Raw genomic sequence first — 16,456 nt, forward strand, 5'->3', positions numbered from 1 at the left:
TCTGATGAATCTATTACCCATTGAGCCCTCAGAACAGCCTTTTGAAGTACTTTTTACTGTATTAGATATTATTTTCAGTTACAGATGAGAAGTCTAGGCCTCAGTGTATTTAAAGAACTTGCCCATGACTCATGAGGGCCCCCCCAAAACTAGAATTATCTCTTGAAGGACAGGCTCCTTGTAGTACAAGCTTCTCCCGGTAGATGAGTGTTCCAGGAACCTATCGACATCAGTGTACCAGCTAGCATTGTTGTGAGAGGCTGCGTTCAGCTTCAGTGAATTTTTTTTTTTGAAGAGCCAACACGTTTGTCCATTTCATGATGGGTGATTTATGAACATAACTGCCCACACCGTGCTGAGTGTTCAGCAGTTTTTGACCAAAAACAGGATGACTCCTGTGCCCCACCCTCCCTATTTATCCGATCTTGTCCCAGTTGATTTTTTTTTTGTTTCCCCAGACAAAAAAAGTCCTCCAAGGGAAATGTTTTTCCATGGGGAAAAGGTGAAACAAAAAACAGCAGAAACACTGAGGCATCAAACTTGACAAGTTCAAAAACTGTTTGAGTAGTGGAAAAAGCATCTCAATAGGTGTTTTCCACCAAGCAGAAAGTACTCTGAAGGAGACTGAAATTTAAACATGGATAAACAAATGCACAATTTGTTATAAATGAATTCTGCGTTTTATTTTTCGGGTCCCCCTCAGATGCCCTAGTAAGTAGGTGAGCAGAGAATTGAACAGGGCTGTCTGGCTGCTGTCATGGGGTCTTCCAACCTGTGCTGGCTTGGTCTGCCCGTACATTTCAGGTATGACATACCACACTGGCGGTGCTTTGTCTTTTATGACTTTTGTTTGATATCAGCACTGGAACCTCGTTCTTTTGGAATCCACATGGCCACAAGGGCCTGCAACACTGAGGAGAAACCCATGGACATATCCTCACCTTGGCCTGTGGGTGCTGCCCCTGCCACACACTTGAGCAGATTATCTTCCTCCTTATTTTGAAGCAGTTTAGCCATAACAGAAACAAAATAGGCATAGTTCCACCCAGGGAAAGGTGAGACAAACAAGGCTAATTCACACTCAGGACTACGAGTCCCGAGGGTGCTTGTGACCCTAGTGAGCATCCGTGTCCTGCCCTGCACCCAGCTCCTGGCATGGTTCCCCTTCCCCACCCACTCTGGCTGTTTAAAGACACCTGAATTTCAAATGGGCAGCTCTTGCTGGGGGTCCCACGCCCCTTCCAGTCCTGCTGTGGCAGTTGCCCCGTCCAGCGCGCTTCTCAGGTCACACAGGCCTGGGTGCTTTGTTTTAGGCCGTGTGGTCTTCTGTGAGCTGGCTGTGAATCTTGCCACTACATATAATCTTCTTTCTTCTTCATCCATTGATCCTTCTCACATTCACTGAGCAATTGCCAGGCTTGGTGTTACACTCTCCGAAGGCAGGTTTCATACTCCTTCAGTCACATGGAGAGCTTCTTTTCTGAGTTCTAAACAAAGGCCTAGAACCACTTTTTTCCTAAACCGAGGACCACCTGGTATGCATCTCAGATCCCTCTAGGATTTGTCTTTGGCCTTGTTTCCTGTTGGGGTAGAGAAGGGTATAGTGCTTGGATGAGAATCATATTTTCCATGGCAACGGTTGCACGCGCTCTCAAGGAGTGAGCATTTTGGTATTCTGCAAATCAGCGCTTGAATATCTTCTCCTGCTGTCCTCTTGTTTTGAATGTGATTAATGTAATGAAGTTGCGTTTGTTTTGAATGTGATTAATGTAATGAAGTTGCGTGCTTCCAACATGAGAATGGTACTCAAGGCAGCTATGTACAATACACTGTGGCATTATTGGACACGAGCTATTTAAAGTTTGTCTAACAAAACAGTTATGGAGCTGGGACTTCACTGTCTAGAACCCAACTCAAAGTTCTGACTTTCTGACAGGCCCCCTCCACGAGAAGTTTACTTTGCTGTTCTTTCAGAACATGAATATAGTGCTCATGCCTCAGGGTTTTAAGAAAACTCAAGCTTTTGCCCAATTTTTATTTCATCTCAGTAGGTACATTTCTTTCTATAAGTAAATAAGGCAATTTGACATTTTCACTCACTTTAATCGGTGTCCTCAGCTATCTATCACACTGTCTCCATGAAAACTCTAATCATCATCATAACAGCATAATCTAGCAAACATTGCCACTTACTCACCCCTAATCAGCAATGGCTGGCAGACTCACCTCTTGTCATCTCAGATTAAGAGTGTGACAAATAGTGTTAGTTTTTGCCTTATAAATGATCAGCACTATTTCTTCCAGGACACACATTTGATTGGATGAAGCATGTGAACAAAAATCATCACCTGGTGATCACCCTTACTGTCCATTGCTGGCAGGGGGTTTCCCCACAGTCTAATGCACCCAGCACACTGTGTTAAGTCTCTTGGAGGCTGCTTGCTCATGAAAGAGGATCATCCTGTAAATGTGCTCTTTAATTTGGTGTGCTAGTATTTTGTTGAGGATTTTTGTATGTTCCTCGGGGATATTGGCCTATAATTTCCTTTTTTTGTGGTGATCTTGTCTGGCTGTAGTATCAGGATTTTGCTGACCTCATAAAATAAGTTTGAAAGTGTTCATCCCTCTTAAATTTTTTGAAAGAGTTTGGGATGAATTGGTGTTAATTTCTTATTCGTGTGGTAGAATTCACCAAAAGACATCAGGTCCTGGGTTTTTGTTTGTTTGGAGGTTTTTGGTTGATGATTCAGTCTCCTTTCTTGTTATTGGTCTGTTCAGAGTTTCTAGCTCTTCATGATTTAGTCTTGTATGTTTCCAGGAATATATTTCTTTTAGGTTATCTAATTTGTTGGTGTATAATTATTTATTGCCATCTCTTATAATCGTTTGTATTTCTGTGGTATCAGTTGTATTGTTTCCTCTTTCATTCATAATTCTTAGTCTAACTATTTGTCAATTTTGTTCATAGTTTAAAAAAAATCTTAGTTTCATTGCTATTTTCCATTTCTAAAATTAATTAAATTTACAAATAATGATTGTATGTATTTATGGGGTACAATGTGATGTTTTGATATATGAATAAATTGTAGAAAGATTCAATCAAGGTAAGAAACATATTCTTCACCTCGACTAGTTACCATTTTTTGTGATGAGAACATTTCAAATCGATTCTTTTAGCAATTTTGAAATATGCAGTATGATTTTATTAACCCTGGTCACCATGCTGTACAATAGATCGCAGAAATTTATTCATCCTAATTGAAACTTTGTAGCTTTTGACCAACATCTCTCCTTTTCTAGCCTCCTCACCCAGCCCCTAGCAACCACCAATCTATTTTTTGTTTCTATGGGATCAACATTGTTATGTTTCATATATTAGTAAGACCATGAAATATGTGTCCTCCTGCACTTGGCTTCTTTCACTTAGCATAATGTCCTCCAGGCTCATCCATGTTATGGCAAATGACAGAATTCCCTTATTTTTAAGGCTGTGCTATAAGTCCCCTACCTATGAATGGGTTGCATTCTGAGAGCATGTTTGCAAGTCACGCTAAGGACTACATGTCCCGAGGGTGCTTGAGACCTTGTAAGTCCAATTTGTTCATAAGTCCAACAAAGTTAGCCTAAGTACCCAATAACAGAGTCAACTGTATAACACTGTCTGTAACAGGCTTATAATACTTATCACACAAATAATACATAACAAGCAAACACAAAAATAAAACACTGTTAATCTTACAGTACAGTACCTTGGAAAGTACGGTAGTACAGCACAGTACAACAGCTGGCATACAAGGGTTGGCATTGAATGGACAGGCATGAATGGACAGCCATTGAATGGACAGCTGGCGGTGGGAAAGGAGGTGGGAGATGGAAGAACTGAAGGATTGTCAGCAATAGGCGACGGGGCAAGCTGCAGTTTTATTCATGCCTGATGCATGCGTGTGACGATGTATACCAGACATGTGAACTAACTTACATGACTGGACATATGAATGCACATTTGCATCTTTGCGCATTCACAACTTGAAGGTTTGTTTGTATGTAGGAGACTTATTGCATAGTATTCTGTTGTCTGTGTTTCATTTCTTTACCTTAATCATTTCCTTCCTTTTGTTGATTTTCAGTTTAGTTTATTCTCTTTTTTTCAAGTTCTTTGGGGTTTAAAGTTAGATTATTTATTTGATCTTTCCTTTTTCTTAATGTAGTCATTTATACACTTGTTACTATAAACTTCCCTCTTGGGATTGATTTTGCTGCATCTTGTAAGTTTTGAAATGTTGTGCTTTCATGTTCATTTGTCTCGAGATATTTCTCTGTTTTCCTTGTGATTTCTTCTTTGACCCATTGATTGTCAGGAATGTGTTGTTTGCTTTTCACATTATTGTGAATTTTCCAATTTTCAACCTGTTATTGATTTCTAGTTTTATACCATTGTAGCTGGGAAAGATACTTGCTATGATTTCCATCTTCTCAAATTTGTGAAGACTTGTTTTGTGACCTAATGTATGGTCCATCATTGAGAATGTCCCATGTGTGCCTGAAAAGAACGTGTATTCTGCCTCTGTTGGGTGGAATGTTCTGTATGGTTGTTAAGTCTATTTGGTCTATAGTGTTGTTCAAGTCTGCTCTTTCATCTTTGATTTTCTGTCTGGATGATCTACTCACTATTGAAAGCAGGGTATTGAAGTCTCCTACTATTATTGTATTTTTTGTTTGTTTGATTCTCCTTTCCTTTCTGTTAACACTGCTTTATATATTTAGGTGTTAGAACACTGGGTGCATATATATTTACAGTTGTTGCACCCTCTTGACAAACTGTCCTCTTTATCATTATATGATTATCTTTGTTGTCCTTTGTGACAGCTTGTGATTTACAATCTATTTTGTCTGATAAGTATAGCCAACCCTGTTCTCTTTTGGTTACCATTTTCATGGAATATCTTTTTCCATCTCTTCACTTTCAGCCTATATATGTCCTTAAAGCTAAAGTGAGTCTGTTGTAGGCAGTATATAATTGGATTTTTAATTATTTTTATTTTTATTTATTTATTTTTTTTGAGTTGGAGTCTCACTCTGTTGCCCAGACTGGAGTGCAGTGGCCGCTCCCGGCCACCGCAGCCTCGACCTGCTGGGCTCCGGCGATCCTTCCGCCTCAGCCTTCCAAGTAGCCGGAATTACAGGCACGCGCTTCCACGCCCGGCTGATTTTTGATTTATTGTAGAGATGAGGTCTTGCTGCCCAGGTGGGTCTCAAACCCGCGGGCTCAGGCAATCCACTTACCTCAGCCTCCCAAAGGCGTGGGATTACAGGCTGAGTCACCGAGTCTGGCTAATTGGATGTTAAAAAAAAAATTCATTCGACCACTGTATGTCTTTTTATTGGAGAATTTAATCCATTTACATTTAAAGTAATTATTGATAGGTAAGAATTTACTACTGCCATTTTGTTAATTGTTTTCTGTCTGTTGTGTAGTTCTTTTGTCCCATTTTTCCTCTCTTCCTGTCTTCTTTTGTGATTGACTTTTTTTCTTTTTGGTGGTATACTTTGATTCCTTTAAAAAAATGTTTTGTGGACCTACTACAGGTTTTTCCTCTTGTGGTTACCACAAGGCTTACATAAAACAACAATTATTTGCAGCAGATATGCTTGTTCCCAGGCCCCAGTGGATGCCTGAAACCACAAATAGTACTGAAGTCTACATGCTATGCATTACTTTTTTTTGCCTTCTTCACAATTTCATAAATAAAAGATTCATTCTTACTATAGCTCTTAGTAAACTCAGCATACAGTTGTTTTCTTTCTTTAATAAGTTGAGAACTTTCACTTTTTCCCTTTATAGAAGCATTTTATGGCTTCTTTTTGGCATATTCAAATTGCCAGCATCATTTCTCTTGCACTTTGGGACCATTATTAAGTAAAATAAAGGTGGTTTGAACACAAGCACTGTAATAGCATGAAAGTTGATCTGATAATTGAGATGGCTACGAAGTGACTAATGGATGAGTAGTGTATGCAGTGTGAACATGCTGGGCAAAGGGATGATTCACATTCTGTGCGGGATGAAGCAAATGGCAAAAGATTGTACTATGCTATTCAGAACAAACATATAATTTAAAACTTATGAATTGTTTATTTCTGGAATTTTTAATTGAATATTTTTGGACCACGTTTGACAATGAGTAATTGAAACTGTGGGACGTGAAACTTTGGATGAGAGGTGACTACTGTAATTTGAACAGTCTATTTTAAGCTGATAATAACTTAGCTTTGACCACATGCAAAAATTCTGCTCTTTAACTTCTCCCCTCACAATTTTTGTCACAATTTTTTATATATTGGGTCTTCATTGACAAATATAGTTATTTTGAATATTTTTTTTCAACTTTCATGCTAGAATTACAGTGATTTATTCACCACCATTGTAGTCTTAGAGTATTTTGAATTACAGTGTTATTAATGTCCTTTTGTTTCAACTTGTATAACTCTCTTTAGAGGCCGGTCCAGTAGTGATGAACTCTCGCAGCTTTTTTAAGGGAAGTTGGCTCTGAAAGAGTTTTGTCTCTCTATCTATGAACCTTGCTAGGTATAGTATTCTTCGTTGTAGGTTTTTTAGGTTTTTTTTTTCCTTTCAGCACTTTAACAACCTATTCTCTTTTGGCTTATAAGGTTTTAAGATTTTTACTTAGAAATTCATGAATAGCCTTGTAGAGATTCCCTTGTGTGTGAGAAGTTGCTTTTTTTTTTTGCAGCTTTTAAAATTCTCTTTGTTTTTGACTTTTGAGAATTTTATTATGTTTCCTGGTGAAGATCTCTTTATATTTAATCTATTTGTGGTTCTTTGATTTCATGGACCTGGATGTTTATTTTCCTTTCCAAATTTGGTAATTTTTCTGTCAATATTTTTTTAATGTAAAATTTCTGCCCCTTTCTCTGTTACTTCTCAGACTCCCATAATGCATTTATTTGTTTGTTTGATTTATTTGTTCTTTTTCTGACTGGGTAATTTCAAATGATCTGTCTTAGAGCTTACTTATTCTTTTTTCTGTTTGATACATTCTTCTACAGAAAAATCTCTATGGAATTTTTAGTTCAGCTAAGTGCTCTTCAGCTCCAGAATTTGTCTGGTTCTTTTTTTAACTTCTCATTGTGTTCATGTATTGTTTTTCTGATTTCACTTAGTTGTCTGTTCTTTAAGATGATTATACTGAATCCTTTGTCAGGTAGTTTGTAGATCTCCATTTCTTTGGGGCTGGTTACTCATGTTTTATTTTGTTTCTCTGGTGATATCATATTTCCCTGATTATCTGAAATTCTTGTGGTCTTGTGTTAGTGTCTATAGCTGAAGAAATATCTGCAGGCTGGCTTCAGCAGGGAAAGCCCTTCACCAGTCAGTCCTTCCAGAGAGTCTGGGCAGTCTGTCTGTCTGTGTTCATGGTGGGCTTGCTACTGGTACCCTCAGGTCAGCTGGACTAGTAACTCTGTTAACAAGTGGGTGGGCCTGGTGCCTAGTACTCTAGGAGCCTGCCTGTTTCCTGGGTCCACTGAGATAGGTCTGGATCCTGAGTACATAGGGGTATACCTGTTGTCAGGGCCCCTGGAGATGGGTCTGAGGCATGGGTCCATGGGAACTGGCCTGGTGCTAGGGTCTACCGGGACAAGCCTAGAACCTGGGTTTGCTGGAGTAGGTCTAGGCCCTGGGCCAGGTTGAGCCTGAGGCTGTGGGGACTGGCCTAGAGTGGGAGCTACCTTACAGCCCAAGTCCATGAAGTCCAGCCTGGAAGCCTGGACCTATGGGTGCTGGAACCTGAGTTATGGGTGCTGACCTAGAGCCTAGGTCTTCACAGGAGCTGGCCTGGAGGCTAGACCCACAAGTGATGGCTTGGAGGCTACTTCTGAGGAGGCATTCCTAGAGGCTGAGTCCACAGGTTCTGGTCCAGAAATGGGATCTCCTGGGATGAATCTGGGACCTGGGTCTGTTGGAGCATGTGACTGCAGTGGAGAGCCTGGTATGGGGTGGGGTTGGAACCTGCTCTGTGGGTGCTTGCCTGGTACTTTGGGCCATCAGGGACTGACCTGGTGCTGGGGCAGGCCTGAAGCTGGGGGCTGAGGGGTTTGGCTTGGAGCCTGGTGCTCTAGAGCTGGTCTGGAACTGGCACGGCCTGGATCCTGCAGCTATGGGGGTCACTCCTGTGTCTGATATGGTCCCTTCTCTTCCCATTCCTTGGCTCTGTGGTAGGGCTCCATTACATTGCCTGATTTCACTGGAGTAGGCTTGGTGCTAGGGTCTGTGGCAAAGTCGGGTGCTCATGTCACTATCTTTCCATCACGCAGAGGGTACCTCTCTCTGCACTGTGCCGCCTGGACTTGGGAGAAGGGTGGCATGGGCAATGTGAAGCTGTTCTTACTCTCTTCAATGTGTCTTATTTCTGTGCTATAGCCAGATGCTGTGATCTCTTGCTTGGATTCTTTGGCTCTTGTGAAGGTGTTTTTGTGTGTGGATAGTTGTTCAAATTGACGTCCTCAAAGGGACAAGCCCTGGGAAGTCCTATTCTGCCATCTGACTAATGTCACTCCCCAACACTGCATTTTAATTTATGTGCTGATGTATCTGACTCCTTCTTTGGTCTCTGAGTGTCTCTGGATCAGAAACTTTGTCTTATTTCTGTCTTTTCAGTATCTAGCACAGTGCCTATGCATAGCAGTTCTCCAATGCATTTGTTGAATTGAATTTAATATTTGGTTTGTTATGGCCTTGAGTTGTACATGCCATACTTTTATGTTAACATTTTTACTATCTTTGAACAATAGGAGATTGGATATTTTTCTGAACTTAAAATGCGTACAACTTTCCTAAATTTTCAGATTTCCCGTAGTGAGTTACTATCACAATTAGACTTCTCAGGGAGTGTGGGTGGAATGTTAAGTTTGGTATCACAATTCTGTTTTTATAAAATATCAACAAAAATTTTGACTCTTTTAAATCTAAGCAATTAACAGATATTAAAAATGTCATGTCATGTCATGAATGTCTGTGCCTGTGATAGCATCGAACCTGTGAAAAACCATCTGTTTAAGTAACTATTTACAATGTGTCAAATAGCTTCTCTGTTGAAACCAGGAAATAACCAAAATACAAAGACCAGAAAAGCCTATTCATACACTTTTAAACCCATAACACGTCCATATTTTCTCATGGAAAGATTTTTGAAATCAGTGTTCTTGGATCACTTTCACTGATACAACATTATGGAACCTCACTCTCCTTATCAAGGATGCAAGAATATCCTGAGAGGCATGCATTTTTTATTTTAATACCAAGAAAAGATCTAGTGATCTAGCCACTCCTGAAATGGATCTGAAGTCTTAATAAATAATGCAGAAAGATGAATAGGATATCCACGAAGATAGTAAAAATGTAATTGCTACTTTGGTGTTATGATCTAACAATGAGAGTTTATAGTGTGCTCATCCCACAGGGGTGGAAAGAAGATACCCTGGGCTTTCATTCTTGCCTCTGCCCTTACCAGCTGTTGTCCGTGGGAAACTCCCTTAGAATCTCTGAGCCCAGTGGTCCTATTTGTGAAATGAAGCTGTTAAAAATTTGCAGGCAGTTTTGTTGTGATGTTTAAGTGAATATGAGAAATTGTGACATGAACTGTAAAAAGATGTACAAATATAAAAGATTATTATACAAGGGCAGGTCACCTGGATTGTAGATTATTCCTAGGAAATCTTTTCCTTTTTTTTAATTGGAGTCTCACTCTGTTGCCCAGGCTGGAGTGCAGTGGCACACTCATGGACACCCCAGTGTCAATTTGCTGGACTCCAGTTATCCTTCTGCCTCCGCCTTCCAAGTAGCCAGAACTACAGGCGTGCGCTACCATGCTCGGCTAATTTTTTGATTTATTGTAGAAATGAGGTCTCTCCAAGTTGCCCAGGCTATTCTCGAACAGGATTACTCATGCAATCCTCTCACCTTGGCTTCCTATAGTGCTAGGATTACAGACTTGAGCCACTGCTCCTGGGCCCTAGGAAGTCAAGTCAGGTATTTGGTCATAATTAAGTGCAGATGTATTCTAGAATGATATATTATTCACTTCTGTATCTGATATGGTCTCTTTTTTCCCTATCCCTTGGCTTTGTGGTAGGGCTCCATTATATTTCCTGAACTTAAAACACCTACCACAAGCTATCTCTTATGGAGGTTCAGGAACCAGAGGCAAAATTGTAGAGTTAGGTATAGGAAACTTGCATAACATATTTTTAGGAGTAAAATAATCAGATCAGCTTAGAATATTATTGTGTACTATTTGATATAGTTCCACATTATTTTTTTAGCCATATTTTCCCAACTTACTGATTCCAAGTAATTTAGCTTAGAGATTGTTTATTATATAAAATAGTAATAAAACACATGTTGTATTACTTTTAGAATGTATAAACTGTCTCTCTGGCTAAATATAGTAATAGTTATGTGACACACAGTCCCTTTTTGCTTTGGCTATCAGGAAACTCAAAGCTCCACTTTCAGTTGTAGTGACTATTTTGGCCAATGTCAGTGTTGCTTAAAGGGTTGTCTTTAGACTGCTGGCATCAGAATCACCTGGAGCGCTCGTTCATGTGGACTTTGGTCCTCACCCCAGATCTATTGAGGTAGAGTAGTTTGATTCTGGGCCTGAAACTCTGCACTTTGGACAGAACACTAGTTATTTTTAGGTGCACTAAAGTTTAAAAATTACTGGCTTAGGACTTCAGAGTCTTGCTTCTTTCTCTCATTATAAGGGCCTTAATTTTCCGTTTCTATTTTAATAGCCATATTATCTTTCTTAAAATAAAGCCCATAACTTTTTGGGAAGGAGGCAGGATAGAATAACTAAAACCACAAATGTTCACTTGGAAAAGGTTATCAAAACCAAGACAGAGAAAAGCGATTTTTTTTTGTGCTGCATCCCTTGACCCCTCAATCTCCACTGTCTTTCAACACCCAACTCAGATGACGTTGGATTCACAGGGAGATCATGGGACATAGTGGATCAGCTGCAGGACAGGAAAAATCTCACCTCAAGGATGCCAAATCCTCAGGAAGTACTGATACCCCCTGAGATCTGTGACTGGGACAAATGCTGCTAGTTGATTTGGGGCCCAGGGTGGCTGCAGAATCCCAAGGCAGCACCTGGTAAACCACCACTACTCGGTCAAGCGGATACACGGGAGGAGTCCCATCGCCATGGCGACCTCCAGCCTTTCACTTCCTGTCAAAAGCAACCACTTCTTCCCCTTTCATTCTTTAAAATAATGAGGTTTCCTTGATTATTGAGTGGATATAAAATATTCATAAAGTGTAAGAAATACATAAAAGAAGAGATCACGAGGCCTTAGACACCTGTATATCCACCGTCCAGTTTAAACAAGAAGCATAAATGTTGCCTGTGTTGGCTCCTGTGGCCTCTCCCCCAGATCCATCCCCTTCTCTCTCTCACATTAGGAGTAGCCAGTCTTCTAAACTTGGAGGAGTCTTAGCCCGTTTGGGCTGCTATAACAATATGCCATACACAGAGCACTTAGTAAACAATAGAAATTTATTTCTCATAGTTCTGGAGCCTGGGAATTCCAAGATCAAGGCTCCAGCAGATCGAGTCTGGCAGGGGTCTGCTTCCTGGTTCAGAGATGGTACTTTTCCACCGTGTTTTCATCTGGTGGAAGGGGCAGGGCGGTTCTCTGGGGCCTCTTTTATTTGGGCACCAATTGCAGTCATAAAAGCAGAGGTCCACCTCCAAAAGCCCCACCTTCTAATACCACCACCCCGGGGTTTGGGATTTCAACATATGAACTTTGGGGGTTCACAAACATTTAGACCACAGCAGGGGTTTATAATAGTCTTGCTTTATTTTATAGTTTTATTATACATTCATATCCTTCAACGATATGTAGTTAAGTTTTGTATGTTTTGAACTTTATATAAACAACATTGTGTTGTATGTATTATTATTAAGACTCAGCATCTTCACTTTAGATGAACTGGATGAGATTCATCAATGCTGGTGTGTCGTTTCTGCTACTGTATGGCATTCCAGTGTATTAATAGACTGAAAGTATTCACCCATTCCACTGTTTATAGACACCTGCATGATTCTGATTTTAGGTCATAAGAACAACGTTGCTATGGATCATTTGCCTAAGTCTTCAGATGCAAGAGTTTCTCTTGGGCTTATATCTAGGAGTGGAATTGCTGGACCATAGCGTATGAACCCACTTAGCTTTGTTAGAAAATGCCCCACTGTTTTTCAAATTGGTTGTATCAGTTTACACTGCCACTGTCAGTACACAGTAATCATTTCAGTGATGGTCATGGTGATGATAATGACAGATGATGGCAACTAACTCATGTAGCACTCACTGCATGCCAGGCACGACTCGAAGCACTTAACACATACAAACTCGTTTAATTCCCCACACAAGCCTAACTATCTTAAGTGCGCCACATCCACGCGATGTCTGAAATTTTTTGACTTTTAAATTCTGCCATTCTGGTGGATGCGAAATGGCACCTTCCTATGGTTTTACTTTGTTTTTCTCTGGTTACTGATGAGGTTGACCCTCTCTTTATATGGTTGTGGAAGGCCTGTACAAGTCCTTTCTTCATTTTAAAATTGGGTTACCTTCCTTATTATGCCTTAAGTCCTAGTAACTTTTTCCTATTTTTTTTTTGAGTTGGAGTCTCACTCTGTCGCCCAGACTGGAGTGCAGTGGCCGCTCCCGGCCACCGCAGCCTCGACCTGCTGGGCTCCGGCGATCCTTCCGCCTCAGCCTTCCGAGTAGCTGGAATTACAGGCATGCGCTACCATGCCCGGCTGATTTTTTGATTTATTATAGAGATGAGGTCTCGCTGCCCAGGCGGGTCTCGAACCCGCGGGCTCAGGCAATCCACTCACCTCAGCCTCCCAAAGGCGCGGGATTACAGGCTGAGCCACCGAGCCCGGCTCTTTTTCCTATTTTTAAAAACCTTTTGCTATAATTTATGTTCTGTCATATTTCTTTCATTAGACTTCAAGTTCTCTAAGGAACAGACAGTGTCTCAAGTATTTGTGTTCTCAAAGAGGCAAGCCTTATGAATTGAACCTGGTCGTTGCTCAAGAATATTTATTGAATGAAATAATTAGAGAAAAATTTTGCTTTATAAAATGATAATCCTTCCCTCAGCCCCAGACATATTCCTTCAGAGGTTAACTGAACTCCTGCAGAAGTGTTGCAAAAGGAACTCCTACATTGGGAAAGAGATTGTACTGCATAATTTAAGTTTCTTCCAACCCCAAATCTCTCAATCTCTGGAAAAACCTCTGACTTGACCTCTAATCTATCAGAATCTCTGGAAATACTTTTGACCTCCCAGAAAAGTTCCCTTTGTATACTGCCTCTAAGCCTTAACCAACCAGCTTCCCTGGATCCCTTGATACTTTGCTTAAAAAACAAAACAAAAAATTTATTGTGAAATATGATGCAGATATGCAGACAAGTGGATAAAACATCACTCCATGCTGTCATGAATAATTACATGGCACCCAAGTCAATTTTAAAGTAACCCCTATTGTGATGCCAGATTGAAGATCACCTTTTGAAATCCAGCCCCTCGCTATGCTCTAGAAAGAGTTGGCAACCATGGCCTGTAGGCCAAGTATGGTCCACTGCTTGATTTTGTAAATACCAAAACCATGCTTGTTTTATTGGAACAGTCTTGCTCATTTGTTTTCGTATTGTCTATGGCTGCCCTCTGCCAATGGCAGAGCTGAGTAATTACTGCAGAGATTGTATGACCTGCAAAGCTGGAAATTCTTGCTTTCAGCAAAAACATGGAAACCAGCCATACCGCCCATCGAAGATGAACTGGATTAAAAAAATGTGGTACATATACGTAGTGGAATATTACACAGCCATAAAGAAGGACAAGCCTATGGACTTTGCAGCAACTTGGATGGATCACTGTCATACTCAGGGATCTATCACAGACACAAAGAACAGAGTAGCATATGCTCTCACTCATCAGTGGACCTTGAACAATTATCATGATACCATCAGAAAGGGATTGGTAATAGTGGGAAACTGCCAGGGAAGGGGGTTGTGATTGGCAGTTGAAGGAAACAGTGAGGAGCACACCTCATCAACAAGGGTACCTGCATAATGAACATTTGTATACTTAACCCTGAATGGTACCCTACGTTTTTATTTTTTATTTTTATTTTTTGAGTTGGAGTCTCACTCTGTCACCCAGACTGGAGTGCAGTGGTATGCTCCCGGTCACTGCAGCCTCGACCTGCTGGGCTCCAGTGATCCTTCCACCTCAGTCTTTCAAGTAGCTGGAACTACAGGTGTGCGCTGCCACACCCGGCTAATTTTTGATTTTGATAAATGAGGTCTTGCCAAGTTGCCCAGGTGGGTCTTGAACCTGCGGACTCAGGCAATCCAGTCGCTTCGGTCTCCCAAAGTGCTGGGATTACAGGCTGAGCCACCGAGCCCGGCCTGTACCCTACATCTTTAAAATAAAGAAAAAAAAGAAAGAAAGAAAATACTTGCTTTCTGTCCCTCTCTGTAAAAAATTTGCCAACCCCTCTTCTAGAGTCTGACTTGGAAAAGGAGAACTATCTCTATATCCTGTGTGATTTTACCGTCTCAGTAAAACTAGTCTTGTGAATCTCTGAGAAAAGGAAGTTAAACAATTCTAACATTCAAAAATATTAAACCGTATAGTCTATTTTAATGAAATCTTAAGAACAGCCAGAAATCAAACCCGAAGCAAATTCTCTCTAAGTCTTGACCTGCCTAAGGGTCTGCTGCATTGCATCAGCAACATTTTATAACTGAAGGACTGAGCAACCCAATCAGTTTTTAGGTCACAGGGTACAACTAATTGAAAAGAAAAAGAGGCCCACCTCTCGAGACTGTGTCCCTGGAGAAGGTAACACCTGAAACAGATTGAGTTTTCTGATTAACTTATTCCTCTGTGAATAGAGGTTAAATATCCAAATAGATGAAACAATCTAGAAGGAAACAGAGTAGCACACACCTTACTTTCTAATGGATGACTGAAGAGTGGATGTGCACATGGTACCCTTCCCCGCACACCCCCCCGCAGCCCACCATGCACACATGTGCACAAACACAGACGGATGCTCAGTCAAAGACAGACTAAGCAAAATGGCCACTCTCCGTGTGTTTTCTGCTTGGTCACAGAAATGTTGGCTTTAATTCTGTTCCATAATCATCAGCTTCCCTATAGCAAAACCAATTTGGTTTCCTTGGACAATTTCACAAATGAAGATAAAAAGTAGAGACACGCTTAATTGCCTGTGAGGGAAATGCATTTGAAGACTGAAAGACGGTGGCGCGCAGTGAGACTCAACACCCTTTAAGGCCGAGGCGCCCGCTTTTCCCACTATGTCTTTAAAATTCCAGATCCTCACAATCCTTTTTGGAATGCTCTCAGATACATTGGGGTCTACCCCGCTGACAACTACCGCATAGCCGCCAGCCTCTTGTCCGTTTCACGCTCCACCTTCACTCCTTCCGTTAAAGTTTTATTGTGCAGCATGTAAAAAATCTGGAACAGCTCCCTTTCTGCCTCCGCTGCCGCCATGGCGCCTGTGAAAAAGCTTGTGGCGAAGGGGGGCAAAAAAAAGAAGCAGGTTCTGAAGTTCACTCTTGATTGCACCCACCCTGTAGAAGATGGAATCATGGATGCAGCCAATTTTGAGCAGTTTTTGCAAGAGAGGATCAAAGTGAACGGAAAAGCTGGGAATCTCGGTGGAGGAGTTGTGACTATTGAAAGGAGCAAGAGCAAGATCACTGTGACTTCCGAGGTGCCTTTTTCCAAAAGGTATTTGAAATATCTCACCAAAAAATATTTGAAGAATAATCTACGTGATTGGTTGCGCGTAGTTGCTAACAGCAAAGAGAGTTACGAGTTACGTTACTTTCAAATTAACAAGGATGAAGAAGAGGAGGAAGATGAGGATGAAAATTCATTTATCTTCAATATTTTGTATGAGTTCTTGAATAAAACTTGGGAACCAAAATGGTGGTTTATCCTTGTATCTCTGCAGTGTGGATTGCACAGCGAATTGGAAGTCATGGTAAAGGGCCTCACTTGGGCTGCTGCTCAGTATTGTAACTAGACTTTTTTTCCTGATTGAAAATGTCTGTCCTTGTGGTAGTAATACCAAAATAGGAGGAGAAGCTGATCTTATGGGAAGAACAACCGTGGTGCACTTAGATAAGGTATGGAGGTGTGAGCTTCAGTTAGTCACTGTTTTATTTTAAAAAGCGTGGCTGTCAATTGTACCTGGTGCTTTTCTCAGAGAATGATTCAGGAATGCAGTGGGCTCATTCATTAAAAGAAAAGGGTGATTTCTTTCTAACGTTCTCTGTGGGAAAATGGCAGTGTCAATAAAATGCAGGTTTC

The 16,456-nt window shown here is 40.9% G+C and overlaps 1 protein-coding gene and 1 pseudogene across 2 annotated transcripts in view; both read left to right on the forward strand.

Annotated features, from left to right (window-relative positions):
• Positions 1 to 16,456, forward strand: part of ANO4 (anoctamin 4) — a 383,517-nt gene that overhangs the window by 31,546 nt on the left and 335,515 nt on the right. The gene's annotated exons all lie outside the window — the stretch shown is intronic.
• On the forward strand, positions 15,608 to 16,456 carry LOC103267089 (annotated as a pseudogene). Its single transcript, XR_504737.2, has one exon. The product of XR_504737.2 is annotated as a 60S ribosomal protein L22 pseudogene (transcript).

The sequence above is a fragment of the Carlito syrichta genome, unplaced genomic scaffold (genome assembly GCF_000164805.1).
Source record: "Carlito syrichta isolate Samal-C Ts95f unplaced genomic scaffold, Tarsius_syrichta-2.0.1 Scaffold307930, whole genome shotgun sequence".
NCBI classification, from domain to species: domain Eukaryota; kingdom Metazoa; phylum Chordata; class Mammalia; order Primates; family Tarsiidae; genus Carlito; species Carlito syrichta.